Consider the following 11,702-nt stretch of genomic DNA (forward strand, 5'->3'; position numbering starts at 1 on the left):
AAGCTGACGCGAGATTCCGTGAGCGACAAAAGATCGTGAGGTCGTCGACATAGAGGAGGCCATGTACAGGGGAAAGAATGTTTGCCATAACACTGTTTACTGCTATGGCAAACAGAGTCACACTAAGTACGCTGCCCTGCGGGACACCGTTCTCTTGTTCGTGAAGATCCGAAAAGGAGTTCCCAACACGTACGCGGAAAAAGCGATCTGATAAAAAATTTTCAATAAAGTACGCCATATGGCCACGCACGCCCCAAGAATGGAGCTGTTTTATGATGCCAAAGCGCCACGTTGTGTCATATGCCTTTTGGAGGTCAAAGAAAACTGCAACTAAATGTTCCTTGTTGAGGAATGCATCCTGAATATGTGTTTCCAGCTGAACCAGATGGTCCAGTGTGGAACGGTTGGAGCGAAAACCACATTGAAAATTACTTATCAAGCAGTTTTCCTCCAAAAACCAGGTGAGACGCTTGTTGATCATGCGTTCCATCAACTTGCACACACAGCTAGTTAAGGCAATAGGCCTGTAACTCGAGGCTGCGGTGCGTTGCTTACCTGGTTTCAGGATGGGAACAATAATAGCTTCTTTCCAGGAAGTGGGGAAAGAGTCCTCCAACCAAAGCCTGTTGAATACCTCCAAAAGGAAATGTTTGGCTCCAATGGGCAGATGACGAAGCATCTCATAGTGGATCTTGTCCACTCCAGGAGCTGTATTCTTAGAATCTCGAAGCGCCTGATCGAACTCCCGTTCAGTGAATGGAGAGTTGTATGGCTCGGTGTTATGACTTCGAAAAATTAGAGGGCGTCGTTCCTGACGGTCCTTCTCACGGCGGAAACGTGGTTCATAATTTTCAGAGCTAGACGCATCAGAAAACTGCGTGGCCAAGATATTAGCTATGTCTCCGGAATCAGTGTACAACGTCCCATCGTGCTCCAGAGCGCTCAGAGGAGTAGATGCACCCCCCTGGATGCGACGTACTTTGGTCCAAACGGCTTTCGACGAAGCCTGCTTCGTCAGAGAAGACACGTATTGGACCCAGCACGCCTTCTTACTGGCTCGAATAAGCCGACGGGCACGGGCACGCTTAATGCGGAACTGCTCGAGGTTTTCGGCAGTGTGGTTCCTATTGAATCGATCTAGGGCATGATTGCGGTCCTTGATGGCTGCACTGATCTCCGCAGTCCACCAGGGGACTGGGCGTCGCCTCGCAGGTCCACTGGGATGTGGAATGGAGGTGCGTGCAGCATCATGCACTCTTGACACAAATATATCTAAGGCGTCGATGGCTGGCAAAGTCGACGCTAGATCGACTTCAATGTCCACTGCACGCTCGAAGGCACCCCAGTCGGCCCGACTGAGATGCCAGTGAGGGTGTTGTTCACGTGAGTGCTGAAGATGTTCGAAAGTTAGAAGCAGTGGGAAGTGATCACTCCCACAGAGATCAGTGTGAACGCTCCAAGATGTGGTAGGAGCAAGGCTGGGACTGCAGAAGGACAAGTCCAACGCAGAGTGTGTGCCTGAGGAAGGACTGAAATATGTGGGAGTCCCATCATTCAGCAACGTTAAACCTGATGCCTCACGGAATTGATCTATAATTTGACCCCGGGGCTCTGTACGAACGGAGCCCCACAAACTATGGTAGGAATTAAAATCGCCCAAAAGAATTACAGGAGACGGAAGTTGCTCGAATATAGAAAGGAGGTCCTCAAGAGAGAATCGCTCCTCCCTTGTGATGTAGATACAGCACACAGATATTGGCTGTGGTAGCTGGACCCGCACGGCGACAGCTTGGAGGGGGGTGGTGAGAAAGATTGGTGTTGAGTAGATGGTATCTCGAACACCGATTGCAACACCACCGTGTGCACGACGACCCTCAGGAAGCTTGTCGGTGCGGTAAAGCGTGTATCCGTTTAGAATCACTGATTCATTTGGACGAAAATGTGTCTCTTGGAGACATATGATGGCAGGGTCAAATTCAGATATTAGAATTTGCAGTTCCTCGAGATGTGTACGGAAACCGTTAAGGTTCCATTGGAGACAATAAGCCATAGCTGGAGGTATGGGTGTTACCTTTTAAGGCGTACTTTATTTCTAGGCCCTGTCACCTTGATAAATTCTTCATCCGCGGCTTCGTCCTGTATCATGTCCTCGGGTAAGGACACAGAGGGCGAAGGGGATGAAGAAGGGGGAGTGGGGGCGGGTGCTTTGAGCGCCCGCCGGGCAGCCTTCAGCTGCGCCTTAAGTTTCAGGGTGGTGGCTGCCACCCTGACTGGAGAGCTAGTAGACTTCAGAAAATATTCCCTTGTATGCACCTGCTTGAACTTCCTCTCTGTGGAGCGAGGAGTGGTTGCTGGTTTCCTCGAAGCAGGGCGGGCTACTACGGGAATCGTTGGTGTTTGAGTTGACACGTCGCTGGTTTGTACACCCACACTGCGGCGGGTAAGAGCAGCTGCAGCAACTGTAGCGAATGGCACAGGTAAAGTGGTGCGTATACTTTCCCGGAGACGTTGTTTTGCTTCGCCAGCAGAGATTTTCTCTGTGACGACCAACTCTCTGATTTTCTTCTCTTGTTGGAAGGAGGGGCAGTCACGATGCCAGACTGGGTGCTCGCCTTGGCAATTAATGCATTTGGGACCAGAAGAACAAGGTTCGGTCCCATGATCAGGCAGACTACAATTACCACAAAGGGCGGTAGTGGCCTTGCAGGAAGGCTGAGTGTGCCCAAAGTGCTGGCATTTGAAACATCGCATCGGGTTAGGGATGTAAGGTCGGACCTTTAGTCTCAAATATCCAGCCCGTACAATATCTGGGAGAGTGGTCGTTTGGAACGTTAATATAATAGAAGCAGTTGGCACAAGTTCTCCGGATTTTCGCGTCTTGATTCGCTGCACTGCGGTGACATGTTGGTCTGAGAGTGCTTCAAGAATCTCTTCCTCCTCAGCATTTAGCAGATCCCAGTGGCGAATTACACCTTTACTACTGTTAAGTTGACGATGGGGTTCAACATTAACAGTGAAATGGCCCAAAGATCGTAACTTTAAAAGGTTGTTGGTCTGGCGATCTGTGCTGGTCTGGATCAGTAGACTCCCGTTTCTCAGCTTCTTTATTTCTGGAACATCGGAACCAGCGGCGTAGTCTAGCTGTTTCTTGATAAGGAATGGTGACAAGTCCTTCAATGTAGCAGCTCCGTGTTTCTTTGGTGTTGTAGAAACATCGTTACTATCGGTCTTCTCAACAATACTGATAACAAGGTAACGTGGCACGTTACTTGTCTTTTCCACAAATTGGAGCGGGCTCGAAGGCCGCGCTCTTTTTGGGGGTTTCCCCCCGTTTGAGTTGTTTTTTGTACCCATATACAAAATTATTTTATGGTGGAGGGTCCATAAATTGTCGCCTCGACATGCCCTCTATGCCGAGGAAGGCCTACCCCCAAAAATGGAGGCTACTCGAGGACCAAACCGAAATCCCCGAGGCCACGTTCGCGACTGCACCTACCCCTGCAGCCAACACTGTCCCATCGGCACGTGCAACTCACACCTTGGGATAGGGGTTTTTTATCGAGGTTGTCTCCTCTAGCAGGACCCTTAGTTATAGGGAGGTCAAAGATATGGAGATGAATGACGTGATGAAATGGTGAAAACGTGAGATATGGATGTGAAGAATGAGTGAAATGATGAGATGAAAATGACCTCCCTACCTTAGTTTCTTAGAGGGAGGTCAAAGATATGGAGATGAATGACGTGATGGAATGGTGAAAAACGTGAGATATGGATATGAAGAATGGGTGAAATGATGAGATGAAATTGACCTCCCTACTAAGCCCCCTCGCCCCGTCAAGGCAGTCCTACATGGAGGGGGTCAGTTGCATTTTGAAAAGCTTCCAAAACACTTTTACTATTGTCAGGTTTGAATTGTCGTGCTAAATGGTATATTTGGTGTTTGTCACGTGGATTTTTGAATATCACAAGATAGTGTGAGTTGAGGCTTATGTCTCTCATTTTAGCACCTTTGTGAAATAAGTTTTGTACTATAAAAATAACACTTATATTTTTGTGATGAGAATATTTCGTAAATATATCTGCAACAGCGGAATCTTTGCTGCTTTCATTCATTAGATCATCAATGACTATTAATCCAGGAGTTTCAATATCCATATTTGCTACATCAGGGATTCCTTCAATAAACTGAATATTTGTATTTTGGCTTAATTTTAATCTGGGAGGAACCGCACCATACGCCCATATTACTGTTTTTGGAAGTTGTGTAAACATTTTATGTTTATAAAATAGAAGCTTATCCACAAAAGTGTTTTTTCCACTTTGTGAGGGCCCACAAACCATCATTGCAAACGGGTGTGTAAAACGCAATTCCATGTTGAACAACACACGTTCTCTGCTTGAAGCGCAGACACACAATGGCCCAAATATATACCACAAATTAATTTTATCTTTTCTTTTCAGGATGAGATCAAAAGGGAATGCGAAATTTGTTGGAGAACGGGCTTCAGGGGGAAGAAGGCCCTCATGGACCACATAAGGGCGGAACACCGCCTGCGCCCGGTGTCCCCTCCCTCGTCGCGCCAGAGGCGAAGAACATCTGACAGATGTAGTGTCTGCAGAAGACGGAGAATCGATGGGGAGTGTCCCTGGATAAATACACAAATTGAGGCACTAAGAAGGGTCTTAGGACTGTAAAAAAACAATAAAAAAAATAAAAAAACACTCGTTTTTTATTTAGATTCCATATGGAACCGTTTCAAAATTTTCAATTTTTCTTCGTTTCGTGTGGACTGCTTGGTGTGTTTTCTGCTCAGATTCAGAAACAATTTCAAAATTGGCTTTTCGTTTAATTTTACGTGGGTTCTCAACAACTCGCTTTTCAATTTCCCCTTTGACCAGTTGCTTAAAATAATCAAAATTAATCTGGAGTCGTGTTCTGTAATTCATGGTAATGCCCCTTACTTTAATAACATGTTTCTCATCCTGAGGATCATGTTTGTTCACCATTTTATATGCATAGTTTTTGGGACCACCACCCAAAAAGCATGTAATTTGGTAGGGCACTTTAATCTCATCCGTCATTTCACCAAGAAATGAGCCTGTAGGAATAAGTTTTTCATGTTCTCTTTCTACATAGAACACAGAGTCCGTATCCACGTAGTGAATACTTTCCTTGACTTTGTCCATAAAAGAATATAAGTGCATTCTTCCATAAGCAGTAATAAACGCAGAGACAAGTACATTTGAGAGTACTAACGGTTCATTTTTGCTTTCCAGATCAATATAATTCACTAATAAACAAGATTCGGAAATAGGGACAACATTACTGATTTCATACTGCGGATTAAACACTATATCATGGAATTTCTGTTCTGTATTTACAAAAATAGACTTAGTTTTTAAAGGATTTTCTGAGAATTTCCCATACAAAGAATTCAGCAGAATTTTGGAAATAAAACGAAGTCCAGGGTTAGGTGCAATTTCATCTTTTACAAGTTGAATTCCCTCACGATCGAAATAATCTTGAATATACTTGTCTTTGTCATGTTCTGAACTGCAGCCGGAAGGATATCCTGAAGACTGTTGTTTCAGTCTAAGAAACGTGTCTACATAGTCTTTGAACACATTATCATTCTGGTCAGCCGAAGGAAAATCCCAAATTTCATATATTTTGAGTATTTTGTACCCTTTTTTTGCAGCTAGTTTCAGTTCTTCCGATACCCAGGTGCCATGTAAGTATCTTTCTTTATCTGCGTGTGAACATTGTTCTTGATTCTCGCTTTGTGCACAAGTTCTGCATAAAGCAAACATTAATTTGTTGTTGCATGACATGCCCAGTACTGGTAAATATAAATCTTTAGGGGGGAGAATATCACATTTTACAACCCCAAACACATTATCCAAGGTAGGAAACTCTGACGTGTAAATCACTGGTTTCCCTGTAGGCATTTTTCTTTGCTTCATCATTGCAGGGTAAAGGGAAACTACATCTAGCAGTTTCATGCTCGTATTTTCATTCTCTTGTTTTTCATAAACTGCCCTGAAAAGTTCAGTGCGTCCCCCATTAAAAGCTTCTTTTGGGATAAGTGGGTTATTCAGGGAATAACAATTCTCAGCAATAAATTTGCGTAATTCTGGATCTTTTTTAATTTCCTCATTGAATTCACATTCCCATTTTTCTACAACCTTGTACCCCATTTGCTCTAACATTTCTTTACGGGTAACAGTACGTTCGTACCTATGGTCTAGTGTCTCGCCAGTCTCGTTAAGAGGCTTATCTCTGTTGTCAGGAAGACAAATCGGGCAAGCATGGTAGTAGCACCCTTGGAAACTATAAACAGTTTTACTTTCTTCATGGAGCCCATCCAACTTATAACGACCTATTTTAGCCTCCCCGAGATTCCATGCGTGTCTTAGAGTGATCTTTTCAGTATTTTCGACCCACTTTAACCACTTTAAGGCAATTAGAGACTGTTGGTCTTGTTCCCGAAATCCAAATGGCGGAACTTTAATAAGAGTGTTTTCTTTAAGATATTTACTTCTAAATATCAAAGACGCTAACGACGCAAGAGTCGGGCAGCGAACAAAGCACTGTATTCCAGTCAGATCTTCGATCAGATTAGAGAATTTAATACATGCAGCAGCAAGAATTTCCACATCTTTAATACAGTATTCACGCAACTCTTTTTGAAAATCAAAAATTTTCCCTGCTTGCACCGTTTCCTCATGCCATTTTAGCATCTCTTCTCTTTCTTTGGGGGACTTGGAATCTATGTCATAATATTGAATATCAGGGAATGGACCTACATAATTCTGATTTGCAGTGGTGGAAAACAAATACGGAAAATCGCCTTTCTGCAAATCTTCCGCTAGTCCCAGACTTGCAGGCAGATCTTTCAATTTCATGAGCATGAAATTCAACGAGTCCCTGAACACTATTTTCTTGGTAATAGACATTTCTATTATTTTCCTACCCTGCATAATTACAGATGGGGTAATATTCTCTTTAGTAATCAGGTAATTTAAAACAAAATGTGAATCGTATCGCCCTGCATTATGTGCAATACACACAATTTTATCAAACCCTTCCCTCGGAGTTTGAATATATTGCATAAATTCTTGAATATTGGGGAAAATATGAACACGGGGACCGAACGTCTCGCAGAAATCTACATCAGTGTCTTTACAGACATGACAAGCTTGCTTAGCAACAGCGAGATTGACTTCGTGTTTCTGCTCATTCTCGCCCTCTACCAGCATACACTCAAAATCATAGAAAATATAAAGAAACTTTGTACTTGGTTCGGGTTTTACAGGCTGAATATAGCATTTGTGTGCTGGCTCAACAAAAGCATTACAGCTTTTACAAAAAAATTCATCGCATTTGTGTGGTGTTTTGCGCAATCTCTTGTTCACTACTTTGTAACAAACGTTACATTGGTGTATAGTTTGGCAAACACTGGAGTAGAAGGGAAAATACTTTAGACCTAACAATAGACCCGTTAATTGACATTAATGGTTTTTTAATTCATTTTCGAGGGGTGACGCTATTGTTATTTAATCTAGCGCCACGTGTCGTGTGTGGAGGAGGAGATGAGTCATCGATGACTCATGCACACGTGTGAGTTTGAAATTAATGGTTTTCCATTAGTGCACAAAAGACACTATTATGTATTCCGTTTTTGACCTAAGCTAACACTATTGTTGTATTTTATTAATGCGTTTCTGCCGGATATGAGTCACAGATGATTTATACTGACGTTGGAGTTTGGAATTAATGGTTTTTCCATTAAGGTACAAAATACACTATTGTGGAGTTCGTTTTTACTCTAACCTAACACTATTGTTGTATATTATATATGCGTTTCTGCCGGATATGAGTCAGGGGTGCTTTATGCACACGTGGGAACTTGGAATTAATGGTTTTTCCATTAATGTACAAAAGACATTTTCGGCCTATTCTAAGGCGTCACGTCCGGCCATTTTGGCGTCGGTGGTGAGTCATATTTGGTATAATTGAGGAGCTCGAACGGTCCTGGGTAGAGGCTAGAAAATATTAACCAATGAGAGAAGGTTTTTAATAAATGATTCAACCAATCAGAGAAGAGTAATGAAAATAATATTTATATTGACTGGCCTTTTGTCTAAGAATCTATAAATATCGAGCGGAAGACGAAGCGGTCCAAGAGAGTTCTCAAGTGTTTGGCTTGAAAGTCGTACAGATTTTTTAGCGTGACTGAGTTGTTGCAGTGCAACTAAAGGCTTTTTAACTTGGTAAGTATTTTTTTTTGTATACTATTCTTTATTTCAAGTTGTTTTTTAACTGCCTTGCAAACAAAGTTTAAGCGTTTTACATTATTTTTGAAAATATTATACTAAGAATACTCGAAAATAACACTAACAATATGTATTGTTATTGTTCCAGGTTCTGTCACTTTCTCTCTTTCTGAATTCCACCCATTCTTTTGTCACTGCGATGTTTTTTAAAAAATATTATACAAAAATATTAGAAAATATCACTAACAATATGTATTGTTATTGTTGCAGGTTCTTTCTGAGAAGCAGATGTGAAGTACTCTGCAAAGAACTGAAAGCCCGATTGGAAGAAACGAATTGTGAAAACGGACGTTGCTGAGCAGGACCCCAGGGAGATGAGTGATTTGGTGCTTATATGTCCATGTTTCTTCGATTATATCGATAAGGATTGTGTGCTGGAGGCTTTGAAAAAGTATACCCCTTACAAGTACATTACATGCTGGGGGTGTTATTCAAATGAAGGCAACCAACTAGCCCACGATTGCGTTATTAAACATTTTTACCAGTGCGAGGATGTGCGCGGTAAAGACGAAGTTCAACTCTCCGATTGTTTTATCATTTGCCAAGAGGAATGCGGAGAGAATGAATGCCAGAATTGTGTAGAGTGGATGTGCGAGAGAATCCAGCGTTATCTGCAGGATCCGGACAATACAAGTCATATTTTCGATTTTTATTTTGCTAATCATGAAGATGTAGGTGATGGTTTGAAGGCACAGGAGGAATCGACAGGATACAGAGACTTTTACAGTGTGTTGTGTGAAATTTCAAATGATTTCGAACTAGTAAAAACTCTTATAGCGCCTATACGAGAAGCGGAGCTTGCTCGTGGTTAAGAAACAATATTTGTTAATATCTAAAGTGAAAATGGGGCAATATATTATTGATGCGCAAGGTTTTATGTACAATAATAAATTTATATTGCGTGAGATGTGTGTTAGTTCTACAAATTTGGATACTGTGTATTATGCTCTTGTAAAAGTGCCAGAATATTTCAAAGACAATAATGAATCCCAATGGGTGAAAGAAAATATTCATGCTTTATCGTACGATACTCCTCTGGGATGTGAAGTGTACTATGTTCGTAGTGTAATTAGAAATTTGAACTGTCAAGGTTCAACTTTCTATTGCAAGGGAGAAGAAAAATCCAAACTTCTCAAAGATTTGTTCAATATTTATAATATTGTAGATTTGCAAAGTGCAAACTGTCCTTCGCTTAGAAATTTGTATATGTTTCAAGGAGGATTTTGCAAGTATCATTCTGATACTTCGCCTCCATCAGAACAAGGTTGTGCATTCAGAAATGTACAAAGACTTGTATCTTGGTACAATACTAAAATTACCAATATGTAATGTATTTTAGAGCAAATAATAAAAGATTTGTGAAAAAATAATTGTTTTCTATGTTGTTATTTAGCCTTACAGTCCTTTTTTCAAGAACTATTGACTTTTTGAGTGTTTAGTAATACCAGGGATTATTTGTGGGCGTTATATCATGTGAGTCTTATTTTTGCTACAATCAGGACTAAATTCCACTGACTGAAGCTTAAAGCTTAGGCTCTACACCATGTTGAATGGTTAAGCACGGGCCAATATGAACTATACAGAGGCATAGGTACGCATGGCAGAGCATTATTAGTGTGCACATCGAGAAATAATGCTGATTTGTATGTGTTTTTTTTTAGTTTACATATTCATTTAGGATTCAAATGAAACAATTGCAGTATTTTTTAAAAGTATATTTTTATTCAAGAATATATCAGATTTATATACACGAAAAGTAGACTACCAATAAGCGAAAATCACATAGTCATTACAATTTAGCCGCCGCTGGAATTCCTCCATGAGGGTGTCATAGTAAGAGAGAAATTTTCGCCATTGTTCAAAATTTAGTGTGACTTCTCCGGTGGCGTTGCTGATTTCCACTTTTATGTTTTCTCCACTGCCCTCGAAGGTGAAGTAAAGTTCTCCCATAATGTTTATAGATCTGAATCTGTCTTCTCGTGTGGGGAATCTGTTCTTGTAAGTGTCGAAGATCGCATCTGATTTGTACACGCATGCTGGGTACTCATCGCTATTTAGGACAATGTAATTTTTTTCATGTTTCAAAATCAATTCAGTGTCGGTGAAAGTACCTCGAATAACGACATCCATGTTGTTATCAATGTTGTAGCGGGTTTCTTCACCAATACATGGTTTCTACCAAAGAAAAAGAATCAGTTTGAGTTTTATATAACCAATTTTTCCTAATTCAAGTAACTACATGCTACATTTAGCTCATAATATAGTATAAATTGAGAATTACATAAGCAGATTCTGCTATGTAAATAGCCTTTTGCAAAAGTCCGATGACAAAAGTTTAAAAATTGTAACAGCCCAGACAGGGACTCGAACCCTGGACCATCAGGTTAAAAGCCTAATGCTATACCAACTAAGCTATCCGGGCACGCACTCTACACGTGAAAAGTTGGTTATGTTAAGAAATATCCAAGGGATCAATAGCATACAAGTGTTATGTGTATGAAAGGAAAATATAAGGTTGACATTACTATTCATTAGAAGACACGGTTCACAAAATCCCCTGAACAAGTGTGGAACAAACGTTTTGCGGGGAGCAAAGAAAGACTGCCAGACCCTAACCCAGGGGGAAAATTTTCCCACCACTCGTTCGCTCTGGTTAGGGGGGTGAGCCTCCATTGTTAGTTCTCGCGGTCTTTGCTAAAAGGTTTTTTTCCTCTCATCTAAAGGGCATTACGCCCTGCCTCTATTATGATTTTTGAATGGTGCTTAAATTTGTAGTGGTTAGCACGTGTCGCCAATATTTTATTTTGGAAAGTTGCACGCGCCCCGGGATAGTCGAGACTTCAGTGAAAAAACATCTATAATTGTTTACCGAATATAGATAGTTTTACTGGAAAGAGACATGCCACATATCTCACATTCTATAAATAGGAAGAAATAAGTTATGTATCCGGGAGGGCTACGAAGCGACTGCAAGACTGAATAGCAAAGTTAGCGGGTAAAATGATAGCTGGATTTTTTATAAGGTACTTTATGATGCTTGGGGGTATATAGACGCTCCCTCTTGTAATCTGATACCAAATTGTTACTTTGGAGTGAAGTGCTAAGAACGGACAGATTGTAGCCAAAGATGTCATCTTTACCTATCAGTATTGTAAGTATTGTAAGCATATTTTCAAGTACCTTTTTTAGTAACTCAATTCCACTTTTTATAAATGAAACAAATGGTTTCTACACACGAAATTTTTATTTTCACAAACTAGTCTACTACAAAGTATGTAATACATCAAGCTTTTTCAATTGTTACATATCAGAGAATACTATTCTACTACAAAGTAGCGTTATACTAACGCTTTTTTTATCTCAAA

The 11,702-nt window shown here is 40.9% G+C and overlaps 1 non-coding gene across 1 annotated transcript; it reads right to left on the reverse strand.

The window, feature by feature from the left end:
- Positions 1 to 10,686: 10,686 nt before the first annotated feature.
- On the reverse strand, positions 10,687 to 10,759 carry TRNAK-UUU (transfer RNA lysine (anticodon UUU)). The gene has a single exon. It is a non-coding gene; the product is annotated as a tRNA-Lys (tRNA).
- Between the last annotated feature and the right edge of the window lie 943 nt (positions 10,760 to 11,702).

The sequence above is a fragment of the Lepisma saccharinum genome, chromosome 12 (assembly GCF_977018435.1).
Source record: "Lepisma saccharinum chromosome 12, izLepSacc3.1, whole genome shotgun sequence".
NCBI classification, from domain to species: Eukaryota; Metazoa; Arthropoda; class Insecta; order Zygentoma; family Lepismatidae; genus Lepisma; species Lepisma saccharinum.